The sequence below is a fragment of the Aotus nancymaae genome, unplaced genomic scaffold (assembly GCF_030222135.1).
Source record: "Aotus nancymaae isolate 86718 unplaced genomic scaffold, 86718_ANA_hifiasm-v0.15.2.pri h1tg000067l, whole genome shotgun sequence".
NCBI classification, from domain to species: Eukaryota; Metazoa; Chordata; class Mammalia; order Primates; family Aotidae; genus Aotus; species Aotus nancymaae.
In genome coordinates, this window is record NW_026988482.1 from 39,395,674 (window position 1) to 39,416,657 (window position 20,984).

The 20,984-nt window shown below is 38.9% G+C and overlaps 1 long non-coding RNA gene across 8 annotated transcripts in view; it reads left to right on the forward strand.

The window, feature by feature from the left end:
• Positions 1-20,984, forward strand: part of LOC105728951 (uncharacterized) — a 322,271-nt gene that overhangs the window by 261,514 nt on the left and 39,773 nt on the right. For 5 of the 8 annotated variants that reach the window (XR_002479299.2, XR_002479296.2, XR_002479301.2 and 2 more), the window contains 3 exons: positions 9,637-10,319; positions 11,884-12,192; positions 15,513-15,579. The exons of 1 other annotated variant lie outside the window; for it this stretch is intronic. This is a non-coding gene — a long non-coding RNA (uncharacterized LOC105728951). The remainder of the gene's footprint in view (positions 1-9,636; positions 10,320-11,883; positions 12,193-15,512; positions 15,580-20,984) is intronic. 2 more of the 8 variants (XR_010339004.1, XR_010339006.1) reach the window with 2 other exon arrangements.

A 20,984-nucleotide genomic window follows, 5' to 3' on the forward strand; every position in this document is an offset into this window, starting at 1 on the left:
TGTTCACTGCAGTATCCACAGCACTTGGTGTGAAGCTGGCACTTCATAAACATTGAACAAATGGCTGAACAAATGACCAATATATGTAAGGCATCTGGCACATAGTAAGTATGCAACATATGTTGCCTGTTACAATTATTTTTGGACCAGGTGCTGTGGCTGATGCCTGTAATTCCAGCCACTCTGTAGGCTAAGGTGGGAGGATCACTTGAGGCCAGAATTTCAACACCAGCCTTGCTAACAGAGTAAGACTCCATCTCTAGAAAATAAAAAATAATTACTCAGGCTTTGGTGATGCATGCCTGTAGTCCCAACTACTTGGGAGGCTGAGGTAGGAGGATCACTTGAGCCCAGGAGTTTGAGGCTGCAGTGAACTATGATCATGCCAGTGTACTTCAGCCAGGGTCACAGAGTGAGATCCTGTCTCTAATTTATTAACTAAATTATTTTCAGAGAGACCAGGTGTTATACCCAAAGACACACAACAGAGCTGAGATCTGAACTTAGTCTACAGGACTTGTTTGTAATTCATTGTATATGTGTGCCTTAAAGTTTTTATATTAGGGAGCAGGATCTAGGAAGAAATGGCAGGCTGCCTCTGTCAGCTAGAATGAGCTAGAGACCTGTCTGGCTCTTGCACACCCTCAGTCTCCACTGATATAATCCACACACATGCACGTGCGCACGCACACACACACACACACATCTGCAGACTAACATGGCTATTGGCCTTGTTCTACACTTGAGAAAATTTTGGTTGATAAACTCCTTGAAGCCAGTCACCATGGTTTTGGCTTCCACTGCAAGATAGATCCATAGGAGTCCTACGATTTGTTGATGATAAACTGGTGAGCAGTAACACTGTCTGGATCCCAGCACTAGTCAAACACAATGGAGCCAAATATCTGTGATAATCTCTGGATTTTCTCACTGGCCATCATTCTGTCTGTGATTCTCTGGAAATTGGTAACTGGAGGGGCAGAGAAGGGAGGTGGAGTTCACATTATTGGCTGTTTAACACACATGAGGTAGGGAGTTTAGAATAAGACTAGAGGTGGATGTTTCTGGGAATGACTGGATGAGAGCTTGTGCGTCTACACTAGCATGAAAATCAAGAAATAAGAAAATTTTCATTTTAATAGTCTTCATTTAGTTAGCAGTTATTAGGCCCCAGATGCTATTTCTAGTGCTTTACAGACATTATCTCATTTAGTTCTCTGGACTCCAAGGGATTGAAATCATCATCATCAGTATCATTGGGGAGAAAAGTAGGCTAAGAGTGATGTGCCAAATGTTATAAACATCTGCATAAGGCAGGACCAGCACTGGAACCAGGTCTAATCAATGACTGTAGAGTCTTTCTTAGCTCATTCGACCAATACTAATTGGGCACCTTATGTGTATCATTTATTTTTTCTTTTTCCTTTTGCAAGGAATATATTACAGATGAAGGCACATGTTCTTGTGGGACTTAGATTCTGTCAGGAGGAGACAGGCCAAATCTAAGTAAATCATGTGATCTGCTAGAAAAGTGATAGTGCTTTGGGGAAAAAAGGGGGCAGTGCAAAAAGGAAGGCTGTGGAAGACTGTGGACACGGCATCTGTGATACAAGTTTGAAATTTTAATAAAATGGTCTGAACAGGTTTGATGATAAAGTCACCTTTGTGGAAAGAAGGGAAGACTTGTAAGAAGGCTTTATGCTATGTTATGCTACGATCATGCTGCCTCCTTGAAATGACTGGATAGATGAGTGAGTGAATCAAACTACTATTGATTATGCACCTACTATGTCTCAGGGACTGTGCTAAGCACTTTATCCATAATTTCTAATTGAACTCTATAAGAATAATATAGTCTTCATTTTTCAGACAAGGAAATTGAGACTCAGGAAGGATAAAAAAGATCATCCAAGCTGGGCACAGACTGTGGCTCATGCCTGTAATCCCAGCACTTCGGGAGGCTAAGGCAGGGGTATAATTTGAAGCCAGGAGATTGAGACCAGCCTGGGTAACATAGCAAGACCCTCATCTTTACAAAAAATTAAAATATTGGCCAAGCACGGTGGCATGCACCATGCCACCATAGTTCTAGCTACTCTGGAGGCCAAGGCAGGGTAATTGCTTGAGCCCAGCAGTTTGAAGTTATGGTGAGCTATGACTGTCACTGCACCCAAGTTTGGGTACTAAGGGAGACCCTTAGTACCCAAGGGTCTATAAAAATAATTTTTAAAAAACAGATTGTCCAAGATCAGTTACTATGTGATGGGACTGTGATTTAAACTCCATTCCTCCAGCTGCACAGTCCCCATTCTTTTGGCTACCATGATGCTTTCATTCTTTCTTGGACTGACAAAGAGTATGGGGAGGCTGAAGGCTGCTAAGTGGAGATGTTCAGCCCCCAAGCCAACCCCAAAAGCATAGATTATGTTCCTTGCACCCTTGCACAAAGCCAGCCAGCCCTGACTTGGAGAAATCATCCTGCATCACTCCCTGAGACAAGGATGCTGAGTCTGGGTGCTCATACCTGTAGGCAGCATGGTTGATCCGCTCAGTTCTCCCCATGTTGCATTCTGTCTTACATATCCTCAATTTTCTTTTACATGGTTTTGACATTTCTTTCTTTAGTGGTGATAGCAGACAGATGTGGAGACGCAGTTCCTAAGAGCTATACCATTTGCAAATATCAGAAAAAGGCAAGGCTTCTGGAAGTTCATTGCCCTCAGCTCCCCAAGAGAGTTGCTCTTTCACCAAGGAATGGTGGAATCACAGGTGTTACAGGCTTAGCATCTTCCTAGCGTGCTTTTGAAGGAACTGTTCATAAACTTGTTGGAGTCTCATTCTTGACTAGGCCAGTGTGGCTCTCATCAATGGTCTCCCCCAAGTCTGATCTCATTCCCTCATGCTTCAATTCCTCCTTCTTGCGGCCATTAGGAGTACATGATCTAAGGGGACTTGCTGAATGCAATTCTACCCAGCCTACACTTGTATTCTGTCTCCCTCCAGCTTCACGAGCAGTGAATGAATATATATATATATAACAATAAAAATATTGTAAGTAAATGATAGCCACTTAGAAGTCTGCAAGGAAAAGGATGGGTTGCTTGAGTGAATTTGGTATGACATTCTTAAGACATTTAGGCATGAAATGAGTGCTTTGAAAGTTAGGAGCACCACAGAAATATCCTTTGGAAATAATGAAGCAGCAGCAGCTGGGGAGAAGGATGGTAGAATCCTCTCTGGGCAGCCCAGAGTTTCACAGCCTCAGTCTTTCCTATGACCCTAAGCCAATCCCAAGGGCATAGACTTTGTTCCTTGCAACCACTGTACATATATATATTAAATACTTATATAGAATGAGGACAGCTCGTATTTGTTAAAACAGTTTCATGTTCTGAAAGCACTGTTCATGGTCATTAATTTATTTAATCTCATTCAAGCATCAAAACAACCCAGTTAATGGGATATGGTGATTTAAATCTCTATTTTGCAAATGAGGAAAGAGACCACAGAAGCTCAGCAACTTGTCCAAGGTCAAAGCCGGTGATTGATGAGAGTATGATTCATGCCATATTTTTTGACTCAGGTGTCCAGAGTCAAACTCCCATGTTTTCTCCCTGACAAGGAAAGTGTGTTTGTACCAGATTTATTTATAGGTGTAGGATGCTCAAACCCTACCCTACCTCTGTCTCTCTCTTGTACCTGTGTCTCTATTGTTCTCTTTCCTCTCTCTCACCTTCTTTTGCTCTGTCTCACCTTGGATTTAAATTTACTCCAAGGTGAATGTGCAGAAAAGCTTTGTTATATACCATGATTTCACCTACAATGTGATCCTATGACAGGGACCCCAAAAGTGACCTTGTAATGAGACCTTAATAAATTGCTCTGGAGTCCAGAGCTGGCTGCATGCCCTGGTGCCCTATAGCACATAATATCCTCATTAGGGGAACCCTGCATGATAACATCCACGACAGCGTAGACTCACACAGGGAGAGAGATGATCCAGGTTGCTTAGAGTCAAACCCCCAGATCTTTGGGGCCCTTCCTGGTCCCTCCTTTACATTCATCACACTTTGATGTATCTGCATGTCCAGTGTCTGTCTCCCCATTAGATGGAGCTACATAGGGCAGGAACTGTGTGTGCCTTGTTAACTGTTGTCCCCTTGGTCTATAGCATCGTGTCAGTCATTAGGTAAGTCCTCAAAAAGAGAGGGGGCATAACTGCACGAATAAATACATGAAGCATTGATGGAATAACAATAATTTCACATCACTCTTCCCAGAAACACATTTTGCAAGATTCTCATTGAAGATGCAGCTTAACCTCTTCAGGATTCTCACAGGGAAGGAGTTCCACATGAACAGCCTATTCTGGAATGAGTGGTGATAAGATGGGATGAGAGCATTTTCCCAGTGTTTCTCAAATGGTTCCATGCAGACCCTTAGGTATTAACTCACCCCCATCACCAAAAACAAGAGTAGTTGGACCTCAAGGAAAAAGAACCTTGGGGAAACTGAGAAAAAGGGCAGCTGGGGCCTCACTTCATTCTATCAGGGTTCCCTCCCTGTGAACCTCTGGTTATTCTATCCTGAATACAAGGCAGATATGGAGCGGTTCTGAGATAGGGCCTAGAAGGTGAGGTTCCTAGGAAACGATAAAAATTGAAACTAACTTCTGGCCTTGCTGGGTCTGTTATTGGAATTAATGCTCATCTTTTCTCATTTATTCAAACTGAAGACACTTTCTGGCAAGGTGTTAGATTGCCAACGAAATGTCAGCCAAGGGTTTACAAAGTCAAGGTCTGAGAAACTTGTTTCAGTTTAGGCTCTGGGTAAAAATTCATATGAGATTTAGCAGTCTTGCAGGTTCATTTGTTAAATAGTCTTTTGCATGTCCTAGACTAAAAACCTGCAAGGAGCTGTGTATAACATTAACAACAAAGGCCAAATGGCCTCTTCTATCCCAAGTAAGGACAGACTGATGGATGAACTGTGGAAGGCACACTAGAGTGATCTTCTTCCCCAGTATAAAAGCAGAAAAGAACTGAACATTTTCTAAGTTTCAATTCAAACCTTGATCAAAGATCCAATCAAAATTAACCTTATCAATAACAACCTGTACAGAATATTGAATATGTACCAGGCTTTGTCCTAAGCACCTTTCATTTATATTGATCAATTAGTCTTCTCAATGATTTCATGAAGTGGGTTTTATTATTTGCTCTATTTGATAGAAAATGAAAGCAAGGAACAGAAGTTCCCAAACTTCATTCAACATGCCCAAGCTTGCAAACCAGCAAAGACCAGGATTAAAGGCTGGGCAGTCAGCCTCTGGAACTCCTGACCTTAACATTGGTTAGGTAATGACTCCAACATTCAGGAATATAATCAATATGCTCATTACAGGTTTAGTTGCAGTTTCAGACTTTTTATGGTTTGCAGATAGTTAAGCCTCATAGTACAACATTTTTTCTTCTTCTAGTTCCTAGTACAAAGAGAAACAAAGAGAAAGCACTAGAATAATTAACTGGAAAATTCATTCTTCAAATGCTTTGCTTTATACCAACAAATTGGACAGGTCAAGATGTCCTCCTGTCACCTGGGATTCTGAAGAAACATTTGAGTCACTATTGTATACTCTTAGCATCTGGGTGGAGAAACATCTAGGGATTATCTAGGATTCTTAACAGCCGTGACAATCAGGATAAAGAACGTGGTCATAAAGAGATGCCTTGATAAGGGAATGACAGGCCTCACCCACTCCTATGCATTTGATCTTTGCAGCAAGCTTGAATCAAACTTGAACTTCATTCACAAATATGTGAAAAGATGCCCAACATCAGTAGTATGGAAGGGGATGAAAATTAAATGACATATTTTACATATCATTTTGGCAAAAACTTCTGAGTTTTAATAATATTGATCATTGTGAGAAGCAGGTACTTCCATAGATTGCCAATGAAAACATGAATTGGAATGGCCATTTTGGAAGGAGATTTGAAAATATTAAAAATGTATACCACCTGTGAGCCAGCAATTCTAGTTCTTGGTATCTACCATCAGGAAACACTTATATTCATAAGAGTATTCACTGCAGCATCATTTATGGTGCCAAAAATAGGAAACAGTAGAAATGTAATATGTCCATACCATGAACTATTATACAGCTCACGAAAAGGTAAATTTCTATGTACTGACAACAAATAAAATTCATAAGGCACACTGTTAATTTAGAAAATCCACACAGCATTTCATCATCCTACTACACACACACACACACACACACACACACACACACACACACACCATTATGTAGAAAAAAACAGTGCAGAGGTACACAAAAGACTCAAAGATGAGACTACTTCTGGGGAAGTTCTAGGGATGGAGAGCAATAGTCAAGAGAACCATCCATCATTCAATCATTCAACAAATATTATTTAGCACCGTCTTCGCCAGGCACTGATGCTACCCTGTGATGAACAGATCAAAATCCTTGGGATCATAATGCCAACATTCTAGCATTAGTATTATTAAGCATGTGTATGAAACAAGAATGAATTTATATATTGCTTATAATTGAAGTAAAAATAAAAGCTAATAATGAAATCACTTACAATTTGAGATAAACAAAATGTCATGTGATTATTTTGGATTTTAAGAGTAGTTGCAAATAGTCCCAACCATAAATGTTGTATTGGTGACTATCACGAGGCTACTGTAATTCCTCAAATGGTTCCCTTTGGATGGTTGGCACAGACAGGAATGCAGAGACAATCTCACACAGTTCAAAGACATGCACATAATTTTGACAACTGCTTCTATTAACATTTTGGGGGAGCATCATTAGACACAAAGTAGGAGTAAAACCTAATCCAATTATATATATATTCACAAAAGATATGTACAGGAATAATCTTAGTGGCACTACTAAGAGGCCTAAACTGAAAACTACCTAAATGTCCATCAGTGGTTGAAAAGATGAATAGTTGACTATATTCACACAAAAGAATGACATATAGCAATGAAAAGCAATGCATTAAAACTAACTGTAACAATGGATGAATCTCACTGACAGTGGTGAATAAAGAAAGGCTGGCTCAAAAGTAACACACTCTAATACCATTTATAGGAAGTTTAATAATAGACAAAAATAACACATGATACTAGAAGGTAGAATAGTTGTTACCCTTAGGAGGCAGTAGCTCGGGTGTATTATGAAGGCTCAGTAGGGACTAGGATTATTCTGCTTCTTAATCTGGGTGCTGGCTGCCTGGATGTATTTATGAATTGTGTTGAGTTTTACAGTTGCCACTTGTAACTTTTTAGTAGGTATATTCTACTTGCATCACAAGCTTATAAAAATAAAAGTAAAAACATAAAGCCCCGAAATCCAATATGTATCTTGGAAACTCATCTTCATCAAATCACATGCCTTTTCTGGGTTTCGGTTTTACCATCCAAAAAATGGAAGAGAAATTTGTTAGCTGGTCACTAAGGGCTCTTCCAGATTTATGGCTCTGTGTAACACCTCCTCCATTCCAACAATTCATTCCTGAAGCAATTAAAAAACATAGAGAATGGGGCTTGTAGAAGGCTTATAATGTCACATGTGCCCCATTTTCAAGGCATTTGTTATGAAGACACAATTAATGAGTAAGGGAAATTATGTCTTTCCAGGAAAATACACAGTTAATTCTTTCCCAAAGTGCTTGTGGGATAAGTGGGAATATGCCAAACGCTGCCCCTAGCACACATCCTATGGTCATGCCAATCTAAACAGCCTGTGAGGGGAGAATCAGCAATTTAGGAGGCGGGGCTGTTCCTGGTAGGAAGGAGGCAGCCACTATGCTCATGACCAACAACCTATTTGAAAAGGCACTTCCTCTCTGAGGGGAGTTGGTTCATTATTTTCCTCTTACTGCTACTGGAAGTGCTTGAATGGCAATATCACAACTTGTACCCATTCACAACAGGAAAGTTTGACATCCGCAGATAATCTTGGCACGCGAGGAGGAAAGGTCCAGTACTGCCTGTCAGCTTCTATATAAAAACCAGGAAGATAATTTCTATAGAGTATACTATGATGTAATAATCATTAAAATCGAAGTTAGCCTTCAGCCAGGGAATCTTTTCCTAGTTGTATCCAAGCCCCACTGATATTTGCAGGGCAGGGATCCCAAGGAAATCAACTCAAGGCCCTGAACAGACTCATTGTGTTAACTCTGTTTAAGCCCAAAGATGTGGATTCTTGGGAGAGTGAGACAGCCTCTGGTGAGTAGGGGTGTTATCCTGACTGTTTAGAGAGCTGGGCCTCATGTGAAGGGTTGGTTCTCACAGGAAAGCTCAAATTAGCAGCTGAAAATAACCAGACACAAAATCTGATAGGGGTTCTCAGGTCATCTAGACCAGTTCTTCTCAAATGATCAGAGGTGAAGGACTAGTTTTGTTTCATTTTCTTTGGTTATTTATTTGTAACCATTCACAGGCCAATGCATTTTTTTTTTAATTCAAGAAAATTGAATGATTACAAATGAAATAGACAAAATATAAGCCTCATTTTTTAAAATTAGTTTCAATAGACATTATTCTGTCCAGTGGCTATAAAAGTTCAGAAATTCTCCTTGATCTAGGTGCTGGTTAAATAGGTATGTTTAGTTTGCAAAAATCTGGGGAGCAGTAAGCAATGTCTGCAGGTACCCATCATGAAATGGTGGTAGTCTGTGGATTTCAGGAGCGGTACTCGTTGGAGATCTTCATACTCTCTCACAAGTACACTTGTTTGGGAATAACATAATGTTCAAAGTAAGGAAAAGGGTCAGGGGACAGATACTGTAATGAAGATAGGGCTCAAGATAAGACAATGGAAGAACTGGAAGAAAAGTATTAAAAGTAATGGCAAAAATCACAATTACTTGTATGTCAACCTAATAAGAATCTCAGAAATCAAGACTTTAGTAAGGAAGATATTTTTGGTGATAATGAAAGAATCTGCCATTTTCAGAAGAGTGAGGTTGAGGGACATCAGTAAATAATCACACTAATTATGGAGAATGAGGCACAAAGATCTCTGCTCACTAAGTTCAGCAAATCCAGAGGCTAAACAACCAATATGCAGTACATGAGATATTGAAGTTCTGGTTTAGGTCAGCCTGAGAACACCAGGCAGGTAATGCATTACTTCTTTCCACCCATTTCCTACTCACAAATTGCAGATGGAAAACAGGTTTTTACAAAATCAATTTTCTTGTTTTATCAAATACCAAATATAAAAGCTCACGTCCATATAATCACAGTTAATGATTCCTGAAAGCAAATTTAGAATTAGGGACAATTACAACAAAACCTTAGGAGAGTAAGTTGTAAAACAATTTATTTTAAGTTGTAGGAATAATTTCCCACTGAAGGCAGCTAGACTTTTATTTTTTTAGTATTGTTGGAAAAGGGACAAATTTAAGTAAGTAAGACAAAAAAAACTGAAGTTCTACAAGCATTTTAGTTTCCAGTCCAAGACAGCTGTTGGGTGATATCACCCATTGTGAAAACAGCCATGCGTGGAGGGAACTGGCAGATGAAAAGCAAGAACACTCGATATGGGGTGTGTAAACGTGCTTTCTCTGTCTCTTTTCATTTTCCTTATAGCTAGATACACCTAAAAGTGAAGTTACATATGTGGATGTTTATATGAAGAATAAAGGACACAAGAAAGGATTCAAGACATGAAAAACGGTGGAGGAAGATAAACATTTCAAGATTCAGATCATGTTGCTGCCCAAATTCAGAGTGTCTCTAAGGAAATAGCTAGAAGGGGTTTTCAACTCTCAGCTTCCTTCCAAGGAATAAAGAGTTTGCTGTGAGCAAAGAACATGCCAAGAAAATGCCAATTTGTGTCACACTAACATCTTTCTTAAGGCTGAACGTGGACTTCGGAAATGTAAACCTTTGGCTCCGGTGAACAGAGTCAGCCTTGAGGGTTTGAAATTAGGTTCCTCAGAAGGACCGAGGGAAATCTGAGAGATCAACTTAGACACCCACTAATTAGAAAACGCACCGACACCAGAGACTCATTTGCAATGAGTGGCGGGGTCAACCTTTCCATGGCACCTGACGTGAACTTAGAAAAATGGAATCCCTGAAAACACGTTTGGAAATGATTTCATTGGAGACAGAGAGAGACTGCTGGAGGGAGGAAGAGAGGACAAAAGGCAAATCAAAGTGAAACGCTGTAATCGAGAAGACTTGGCGAGAACAAATGGAAGAACATTCAAACTTTTTTGTTGCAGACAAAACAACCTTCAAAGGCTACCTTCTTCCTAGTTGATAGGGTAAAATTGCTTCCACCAATGCATTATACATATTTAAAACTCTCCTTTCTGTATTTATAATTTTCATAGATGCAGCTTCCTGCAAATTTAAGTAATGAATGTAAGATGATGCTCCGTTGGGGGTTGTAAAGACAGTCTAAGAACAAGTCATGTCAGAGTAACAAACTTCACAGCCGGGGATAATTTCCATTGCATAAGGCACTTACCCCTAAAGCTTTCACTGTTTCACTCTTAGGCAGTTATGTCATTTTACTTACCTCTTTGGGGAAATCATTGTTTAACAACTGAATATAAACGGGGAAATAGTCTTCTACTTTATCTTCTCCAGGATAGTAGCTTCCCTCCCCCACTTCCCTACACAGAAGGATTAGTCCCAAATGGGTGATGAATTGCTCCAAACAGTCCAACAGTCCCAGAGAGAGAAATGAGAGGAAAAATAACTAGCTGATTACCAATAGGGAACAAATTGGCCACTTGAGAATTCAGTGGCTAGAATGACAAATGAGAAAATGAAAATCCTCATCAAGGGACTAGACTTGCTGATGAGTCCAAGTGAGGATGACCACTTTCCATCCCTCTCCTGCCCTGCTGTGCAGTGATTTACATCTGATTGAACATTACTTTGTATTTGGGGCAGTCATTTCTAAAAGGGTGTTTGGAAAACTTTGAAGTACTTAATTATAACCAGGAGGTATTTGGGGGCTGAGCAGTGAAATGGAAGATGCTCTGTGTTGGGCTTATGGAATGTTCATTTAGAGAAGAAACCCATGTCTGGTTGCTTTGGTCTGGTTTTTCATTCCATTACCCCTTAAAGCAGCTTTCCAAGGTTTTCTGGACTCTGGAAGAAAATTAAAATGAGCTGAGTATTCTTGGCTGAGGGATCCACATTCAAGGCAGGCTCTAGGATTTCAACATGTGGATAGATTAGGCTGTTAATTATCAATTATTAAAAATAGAAATAATCTGGGATTCCTTTGAAGGGAGGCCATTTTTTACTAGACTTCATTTGAATCAACCTATCAAGGGAAGTTGGGTATATAATGAACAATAGACATATTTAGTGGTGCTAAGTCATATATGCATGAAAAAATAAAGCAGGACTATCAACTGTTAACTTCCAAGTGGACATAGCCATATGAGCCATAGGAATTATGAGGAAAAGGGGAGGTGGAGATTTTAAGTCAGGTGATCAGGACAGGAGTCACAGAGAAAGGGAGATGGGACTCAGGCCTGGAAGGAGGGATAAAGCTATAGTAATTTCTGGATGGAAATCACTTGAAAGAAGAATAGTACTGATTTTTTTTTTTAATGATTTGGTACAGAGTAGAATGGTGTGTCTTGAACGAAGTGGTTTTGAGTACAGGGGTCTGGAAAGATGGGACAGAACATAAAATTTTATATGTATGAATGGGTCTTCAACACCAGGCAGAGAATTGGGTTTGATTGTAAAAGTACCAGAGGGAAAATTTAGGATTCTAAGGCAGTTACAGCTGTTTTAGAGGTCTATTTTCCTTGTCTGACAAAAAGAATCAGCTAAACAGCATTCTCTGAACTTTTCCAACAGGTAAAATTAACATGTAAGACTGCCATTTTGATTCTTCTTTGGTTTGTGGGACTAGCACTATGGAAGATAAGAATGAACGAGCACAGTGCCTGGCTCTAGAACTCAATACATACTGTTAAATGCATGAACAAAGCTGAACTATATAGAACCAGAGTACTGTTTCCTAGAACAGATGAAGAACTGATCACCTCAGAACTCTCATGAGGTATCAACAGAGAATTTGACAGATGCCTGAGTTAGAAGTTATGTGAACTTGGGCATGTAACTTCACCTTGCGGAGTCTGTATTTCCTCACCTGAAAAAGCAAAGGTGAGTTTCATGAGTGAGCTTTAATTACAGGAAGATTTTATGTGTATTTTTGGGGAAAGAGATTTCATACATGGCTTGTGTTGGATTCATAGAAGACCATGATGCAAGATACAGTTAAAAACCACTGGATATTTCTTTTAAACTATAAGAGTCTGTGACTCTGAGATTCCAGGGATGCTTTTCCTCCCTGGAAGGACAATTGGAATATCAGACCCCACAGCTCTGCCAATTTTGTTACCTTGCAGGAGGCCTGTGGCTGACTGATTTGACTGAAATGAGGAGGAGAGGATGTTGTTCCTGTCAACCCAGCCTCAGATTCCTCAGCAATTTAAGAAGCATTATTGATCTGATCAACCACTCTAGAGTGTAATTGACCATTGAAAAAAGCAAATCATTGAAAGGCAGCTGCTCCTATCAGAAAGTGACACTGGCAACGCGTAACCTCTGACACAGCTCTTTCTGTAGAATGTTTCCTCTTTTTTCTTCCTTTCTTTAAGTGGGCATGTTCACAGTGGACTCTGTCACAAGGTTATTAGAATTACTAGTTAATGATAGGGGAAAGCATTGGGAAAGATGAGAGATACACTCCTGCTCTTAAGGCTATTCTTCAGAACAATGTGCAATGATATTTTTGTTGAATGGACACACTCAGCAGTCACTCTGATTTGGAGACTTGTCAACAATGATGTAATGCTGGCCAGTTGACATGAGCAGTTAAAGAAAATGTTACAACCTAGAAGCTATTGTCAGTGTAAAACTCTGGCACAAAAAGCTTGTCCCAACAATTTATAATGAGGTAGTACTCTTAATGATTTTTGGCTTCATGAATTAATGAATAGCTTTAAAGGATAAAGGACTTACAATGTAATAAGGAAAACCCAAGAAAAGATTCAGCTCCAATCAAAATAGTGTTTTTAGATTTATTTTCATAAATTCAGCTGTTTCCCTTTATCTCAAAAAGAAATGCATCATGCTAAGCTGATTTTTATAATTCAGAAAAAAGAATGGATATTATATTTTAATATAATATCCACATACTGCAAATGTCAACTTAAAAGAAAAAAACATATAAAGGCAAGAATAGAGCATGTATTCTTGCCAGGAAGAGAAAAATAATTCCTATAAAGGTCAGTAAATCCATTTCCCCTTTCTAAATAGTACCTGTTGTTTAATTGAAGAGTTGATTAGCACCATTAAAACACCCACCTAAAATAGCAATTCTATGAATGACAGCAAGGAAATGTATTATGATTACCTTTGCTTTCCATTCTTTCTCCTCCCTCCCAGTTTCTTCTAAATAAATGATGCTCCTTACTCCCCATCAGGCATCCAAAACCAAGAGGAGACAATTTCTTCCAAGAATGTGCATTAAGAACTCCAGTTTACTTCACCTGTAAAGTCCTATAGGCAGTACTACCAAATAATGAGTCAAGATCACTCTATTTAGCACCTTTCTAGACTTGTCCATATCTTTATGTTCTGTCTTTTCAGCATGAAAGCAGAAACTTCTACTCTATCTGTGATTTTCTTCCTTCCACTGGCAGCAATAATTTTTAAACAGTACTTGGCATCAGCCAAGCATCGTGGCTCACGCCTGTAGTCCCAGCACTTTGCAAGGCTGAGACTGGCAGATCACAAGGTCAGGAGTTCGAGACCAGCCTGGTCAGTATGGTGAAACTGTCTCTACTAAAAATAAAAAAAAAAAGTTAGCCAGACATGGTGCCACATGCCTGTAATCCCAGCTACTTGGGAGGCTGAGGCAGAAGAACTGATTGAACCTGGGAGGCCGAGGTTGCAATGAGCCGAGATTGTGCCATTGTACTCCAGCCTGGGCAACTGAGAAAAAAAAAAGTACTTGGCATCATCCAAACCTGTCTTCCAGTGAGCATCAGAATCTTTCTGAACATAGTAATTGCTCCCAATTGCCTAGAATTGGAACAGAATAAAATCTATGGGTTAACTCTGGAGCCCAGGCCAATGGCACAACATGTGGTAGGTTGTAAATCAAAAAATGTTTAGCTCAGTCTTCCATGATATCTGGCAATAGGATGTTGCCAATAAAAACTCCGTAAGCTGAAATTGGCCCAAGTTGCAGTCATTCTGCATTTGCAAGTAGCATCAGACTCTATGATATACTCCCAGTGGGGGTCCTATGGTTTCCCAAACTGTCTAATCTCTTCCCATATCATCGCTTATGTTCTCAGGAGAGCTGGCTTAATTTGTTTTTATGATGATACTGATCTGTTATTCTACAAATAATTATTGTTTTGGTTTTTGTTGTTAACAAACCAACCTGATTCTGCTCTGGTAAAATCTACAATAGCACTGGGGTAGGATACTTATTACAGTGAACACCAAGGGGCAAATGGGTTATAAGGGATAAAAGCTGGGCTTATCTCTATTGGAACTCTTATTGTTTCTGAGGATGAGAGATCCTGACTATACAGATGGTTTACACAAACAAAAAATACACAAGGGCATTTATTAGATGTCTTTAGCCATTTAGGTTAAAACACACTTAAATGACAAAGATCACTTTAATTTTCTGGCATTTTCATGGCAAGATTGGTTGTGCATTCATTCTGTAGATGTTAATAAATCCTGTATTATGGTTAGCTGTCAAAATTTTATGGTGGTTATTCTTTGGCATCTGAAACACAGCACAGTATTTTCACTGGACTCTTCCAAATTGTTTCTTTCTATTTGTGAAAATAAGTTCTCACTGCCGAAGAATTACCTCTTGAAAGTTTCATGCTACCCTTAAAGGGCTGGAGAGAGTGACTGGTTTTCAAATCTTTTTGGCTCCTGGAATGTAGGCTGAACTCAAAGGGATCCTGTGCTCTTCATTCATTCTTCATAATCATACCTCCCTCACAGGGTGGTTCTTTCCACATCACAGATAAGGAAACTAAGATTCATAAAAGTTAACCAGTCATCCACAATGACACACCTAATGTGTGGTCAACTCAAGTTTTGTTTTTTTGTTTTTTCCCCCGAGGCAGACTCTCAGTCTGTCACCCAGGCTGGAGTGCAGTGGCATGATCTCAGCTCACTGCGACCTCCACCTCCCAGGTTTAAGCGATCCTCCTGTATCAGCATAACCCAGTAGCTGGGATTACAGGTGCCCTCCACCATGCCCAACTAATTTTTTGTGTGTGTTTTTAGTACAGACGGGGTTTGGGCAGGCTGGTCTCAAACTCCTGACCTCAGGTGATCCACCCACATCGGCCTCCCAAACTGCCAGGATTACACAGGCCTGAGCCACCGCTCCCAGCCTAACTCAAATTTATTCCATTGATTCGAACCTTTCTTTCTACCAGGGTCCTACGTGGCTGCACCTCTACAAGTCTAAACTTCGGGGGCTCCCAAAACAGTGATAGAGAGTTGGTGAGTGTGAAAGAAGGAAATGTAAGACAGTGCATCTGTATCACTGCTGTGTATGAGCGTGTGTGATGTGAGAGAAGAAATCATAGTTTCTAGGTTCAGCTCTGTTATTGTATTTCTCTGGCTTTGGGAAGTCACTGTTCACATCTTTCATTGACTCTTTAGTCAAATAAGAGTACATAAATGTGTGAGCAGAGTAGTTCAGCTGCTGCATTCTTCAGGCTGACACTGAAGGATTCTCTTGTGTGCTTATATCATAGCCTGGGAAAATGTAGTTTGGAGGTCTCCTTGTCAAGATCCTACCTCTCCATCCTACCTTTAAATTTGAGAATTCCCAGAGTTCCACCCCAGATCTTCTGCTCTTCTCTAGCACTACCTTCTCTGTGGGTGATCGCACCCTTTCTTGGTTCTTGTTTAAATGCCTCTGTCTGATACTAATATAGCCACTCCATCTTGCTTATGGTTGCTGTTTGCACGATATCGTTTTCCATCCTTTGGCTTGTATCCTATTCATATCTTTGAATCTAAAGTGTGTTTGCTGTAGACAGCATAGAGTTGGACCTTGTTTTGTTTTTCAATTCAATCCAATTAACTCCAACTTTTAAGTGGATTCTGTAATTATTTATGTTTAATGGCATTATTGATATGGCTAGATTTACCTCTGCCACTTTACTTTTGGGTTTCTATGCCTCGATTCTTTTTTGTTCCTCTGTTTTTCCTTTAATGCTTTCCTTTATGATTAACCAATATTTTCTAGTATAACATTTTAAGTTATTTAATAATATTTCATATTTAAAGATTTTCTTAATGTTTTCTCTTGGGCTTACAATATACATCTTACCAAAATCTACTTCATATTTACACTAACTTAATTCCAGTGAAACACAGAAACTTTACTATAACTCTATTTTCTCCCCATTTTATATTATTGTTCAATATATTAGATTTATATGCTATAAACCCAACAATGCATTATAATAATTATTAATTTATATAATTTTATATATTTTACAGAACCTGGAAGAAGGAGGAGATCAAGTACATATTTATAGAGTTTATTATGTAGATCTTCTTAACCATTTGTAATTCACTTCATTTCTTCCTATCAACTCAAGTCATCATTCTGGTATCATTTCCCAAAGCTGCTTTGCTCACACCCGCTTCCTTTTGCTGTTATTTTCAGATATGTTACATTTCTATATACTATAAGTCCAACAATACAGTTATATGCAAATTGTTTTATATAAACACATTTCTTCTGAAATCAGTTAGGAGAAAAGGGGGAAGGAATGTGCAGTTTTCTCCTTCCCTTTCCTTTCCCTTCCCTTTCCCTTCCCCTTCCCCTTTCTCCTCCCTCTCCCTCTCCCCCTCTCTTCTTCTTCTTGTTCTTCTTCTCTCTCTCTTTCTGCAACACCCCCACCCCAACAGGGTCTCTGTCGCCCAAAGTGCAATGGCATGATCTCAGCTAACTGCAAACTTCACCTCCCAGGTTGAAGTGATGCTCCTTCCTCAGCCTCCCAACTAGGTGGGATTACAGGTGTCCACCACTATGCCCAGCTAATTTTTGTATTTTTAGTAGAGATGGGATTTTACCATGTTGGCCAAGCTGCTCTCAAACGATTTGCCTGCCTAGGCCTCCCAAAGTGCTAGGGTTACAAGTGTGAGACACCACATCCAGCCTACATTGACTTTTGAATCTTTTTTTGTGTGTGAGGTGAAGTTCATATAACATACAATTTAACATATCAAAGTGTAGAATTCAATATCATTTAGTGCATTCACAATGTTTTGCAACCACCACCTTCTTTAATTTTAAAACTTTTTTGGGCCAACATGGAGAAACCCCATCTCTACTAAAAATACAAAAATTAGCTGTTTGTCATTGGAGGCATCTGTAATCTCAGCTACGTGGGAGGCTGAAGCAGGAAAATCGCTTGAACCCAAGAGGTGGAGGTTGCAGTGAACTGAGATCTCACCACTGCACTCCAGCCTGGGCGACAGAGCAGGACTCCATCTCAAAAAAACAAAACAAAACAAAAAAACAAAAAAGTGTAATCCCAGCACTATAGGAAGCCAAGGTGGGAGGATTTCCTGAGCTCAGGCATTTGAGAGCAGCCTGAGAAATTTAGTAAGACTCCATCTGTACCAAAAAATTAAAATGTATTTTAAAATTTTTTCATCATCATGCTTCATACTCATTAAGTAATCACTTCCCATACTCACCTTCTCCCATCCCCTAGTGATCACTAATCTGAGTCTCTACAGGTTTATCTATTCTAGATATTTCATATAAAAGGAATATACAATATATGACCTATGTCTGGTTTATTTCATTAGCGTAATGTTGGCATGGTTCATTTGTGTTTTAGGACATCTCAGTACTTCTTTCCTTCTTTTGGCTGAATGTATATTCATTGTATGTATATACCATAATCTGTTTATCCATTTACCTATTAGACATTTGCATTGTTTATGTTTTTATAATACCTTTTGGCTATAATGAATACTGCTGTTATAAACATTTGTGTACAAGTTTCTGTGCAGATCAGTATTTTCATTTTTCTTGGATGTATACCTAGCAACAGATTCGTGGGTCATATGGTAATTCTATGTTTTGCTTTTTAAGGAAACCCAACTCTTTCCCAGCAGCTGGACCATTTTACATTTTGATCAGCAATATAGAAGGGTTTATACTTCTCCACATCCTTCCAACATTATTTTCTGGTTTTTTTGTTTGTTGTTTGTTTGTTTGTTTGTTTGTTTTTAGCCAACCTAGTGGATGTAAAGTGGTATCTCACTGTGGTTTTTATTTATGTTTGTTTAATGACCAGTGATGTTTAATATCTCTGCATATGTGTTTGGCCATTGGTGTATATTCTTTAGAGAAATATTTATTCAAGTCCTTTGCCCATTATTTTTTCTTTTGAGATAGGGTCTCATTCTGTTACCCAGGTTAGAGTTCTATGGCAGGACCAAGGCTTACTGCAGCCTCAACCTTCTGGGCTTACTCAAGCCTCCTACCTCAGCCTCCAGAGTTATTGGGACTACAAGCACAAGCCACCATGCTTGGCTAATTTTTCTATTTTTATTTTGTGGAGGGGGGTCTCATTATGTTGGCCAGACTTGTTTTGAACTCCTGGGCTCAAGCGATCCTCCTGCCTCAACCTCCCAAATTGCTTAGATTACAGCATGAGCCACTGCACCCTGCCCTTTGCTCATTTCTGAATTGGATTGTTTGTCTTTTTCAGTTGTAAGAGTTCTTTATGTATTCTGATTACTAAATAGACACTTTTCAGATGCATGATTTGCAAATATTTTCTTCCACTTTGTAGATTATCTTTTTACTCTCTTGGTTATGTCCTTTGATGCCCCAAAGTTTCTAATTTTTCTAAAGTCAAATTTTTCTATTTTTTGCTTTGTCACTCTTTTTTTAATGTCAAATCTAATAATCTGCTGCTGCCAAATGAGTTCATGAAGATGTATCCCTAAGCTTTACAACTCTAATAGCTTTATATTCTTTACATATTCACAGTTCTTAAAATTAGTTTGTTGATCCACTTTGATATATAGTGAGATGGGGCCCAATTTCATTCTTTTTCATGTTTTCCTAGCACCATTTGTTGAAGAGACTATTCTTACCCCATTGCATTGTGTTGGTACCTTTGTTGAAAATCAATTGACAGTAGATGTTTGGGTTTATTTCTGAACCCTTAGTTTTCTTCCATTGGCCTACATGTCTGCTGTCCTGTTGATACCATAGTGTTTTAATTACTGTAGCTCTGTAGTAAGTTTTGAAATCAGAAAGTAGAAGTTCTTCAACTTTTAAAATACTGTTTCATCTACCTGGGGCTCCTCACATTTCCATATGAAATTAAGGAGTGACATTTCCATTCCTGTAAGAAGATCACTGGAATTCTGATAGGGGTGCATTGAATCTGTAGGCCACATTGGAGAATACTGGTATGTTAAGAACACTGAATCTTTCAATCCTTTAACATGGAACGTCTTTCCATTTAATCAGGTCTTCTTTAATTTTTTTTTCAGCAATGTTTTATAGTTTTATGTATACAAGTCTTTCACCTTGTTGGATAGATGTATTCCTAAATATTTTATATTTTTGCATATTATCATTAAAAAGGATTTTTCCTTTTTAAATTGTTCATTTCCAGCTTATAGAAACACAACAAATTTTTCTGTGTTAAGTATGTATCCCACAACTTGTTCAGATGTGGTTCTGATATCAGTTAGTTCTTTATCCATGGATTCTTGCTGCTCTTTGAAAATATTAATGCTGCTAATTTAAAGTCTTTGATATGTCCAATATTTGAGTTTCCTCATGGATGTTTCCTCTCATTTTTTCTTCCCTGTGAGTCACGCATTTCTGATTCCTTTTATGCTTTGTTCTTTTTGGTTGAAAATGACATTTTGAACATTGTGATGGGGTAACTCTCGGAGTCAGATTATCTTCCTTTTCCAGAAGTTGCTGATGCTGTTTGTTGAGAAGTGCAGTCGTCTGTTTGTTTAGTGACTTTTCCAAACCGTGTTGCAAAGAGTGTATCTCTTGTCCTATATGGCACTGATATCTCTGTTCTGTTACCTCAGCAGTCAGCCAATGTCCTGACAGAGACTTTCTTGGATATTTTAACCCAATAAAGAAAGAGTAAAAAAGTATTTTGTTCTTTTAAATTCCCCCTGACAGATACTGCCTGGAAGGCCATTTCAGTTCAAGGGGGCTGAAACAATGGCGAAATCCTGCGTTAGTCCCTCAGTGATCCACCAGGCAAATCAAAACATACGACCCTTAAAAAAAAGTAGAACCCTGGTCTTTGAAGCTCACGATTCTTCTTATCTCCAACCTAAAAATAGCAAGTCACACCAGAAACGTGGACTGTCATTCACACAGATACCAGTTATGCCAGGGAACAAGAGATGGCAACTGCTCCATTAAATGCTAAAATTGAAAAAAATGCACCAGCCTCTTACTTCTTCAAGCACTCCCCTGGACACTTCAAGTGTTTGACCAGGCTCTAGATTTTAAAAATAGTTAATTCTGACAATTAACTCTTTCTCAATAGTTGTTTGTTTTTTGTTTATTTTCCCCAGTGGAGGGACTGATTTTTGGAGCTTCCTACTTTGTCACCTACACAAAGACATCCCTCTAGATTGTCTTTTACACCTTTACTGCTGTTCCTTGTTTTTTTGTGTGTGGATTCAAATTATTGTCTGATGTCACTTGGTTTTCAGCCTACAAAAATTTTTGTAGCATTTCTTGTAAGGCAGGTCTTCTAGCAACAAATTCCTTCAGATTTTATCTAGGGAATTATTTATTTTGTGTTTCATTTTAAAAGATAATTTGGTCAATTCTTTGTTGACAGTTTTTCTTTTCCCTTCAGCATTTTAAATATGTA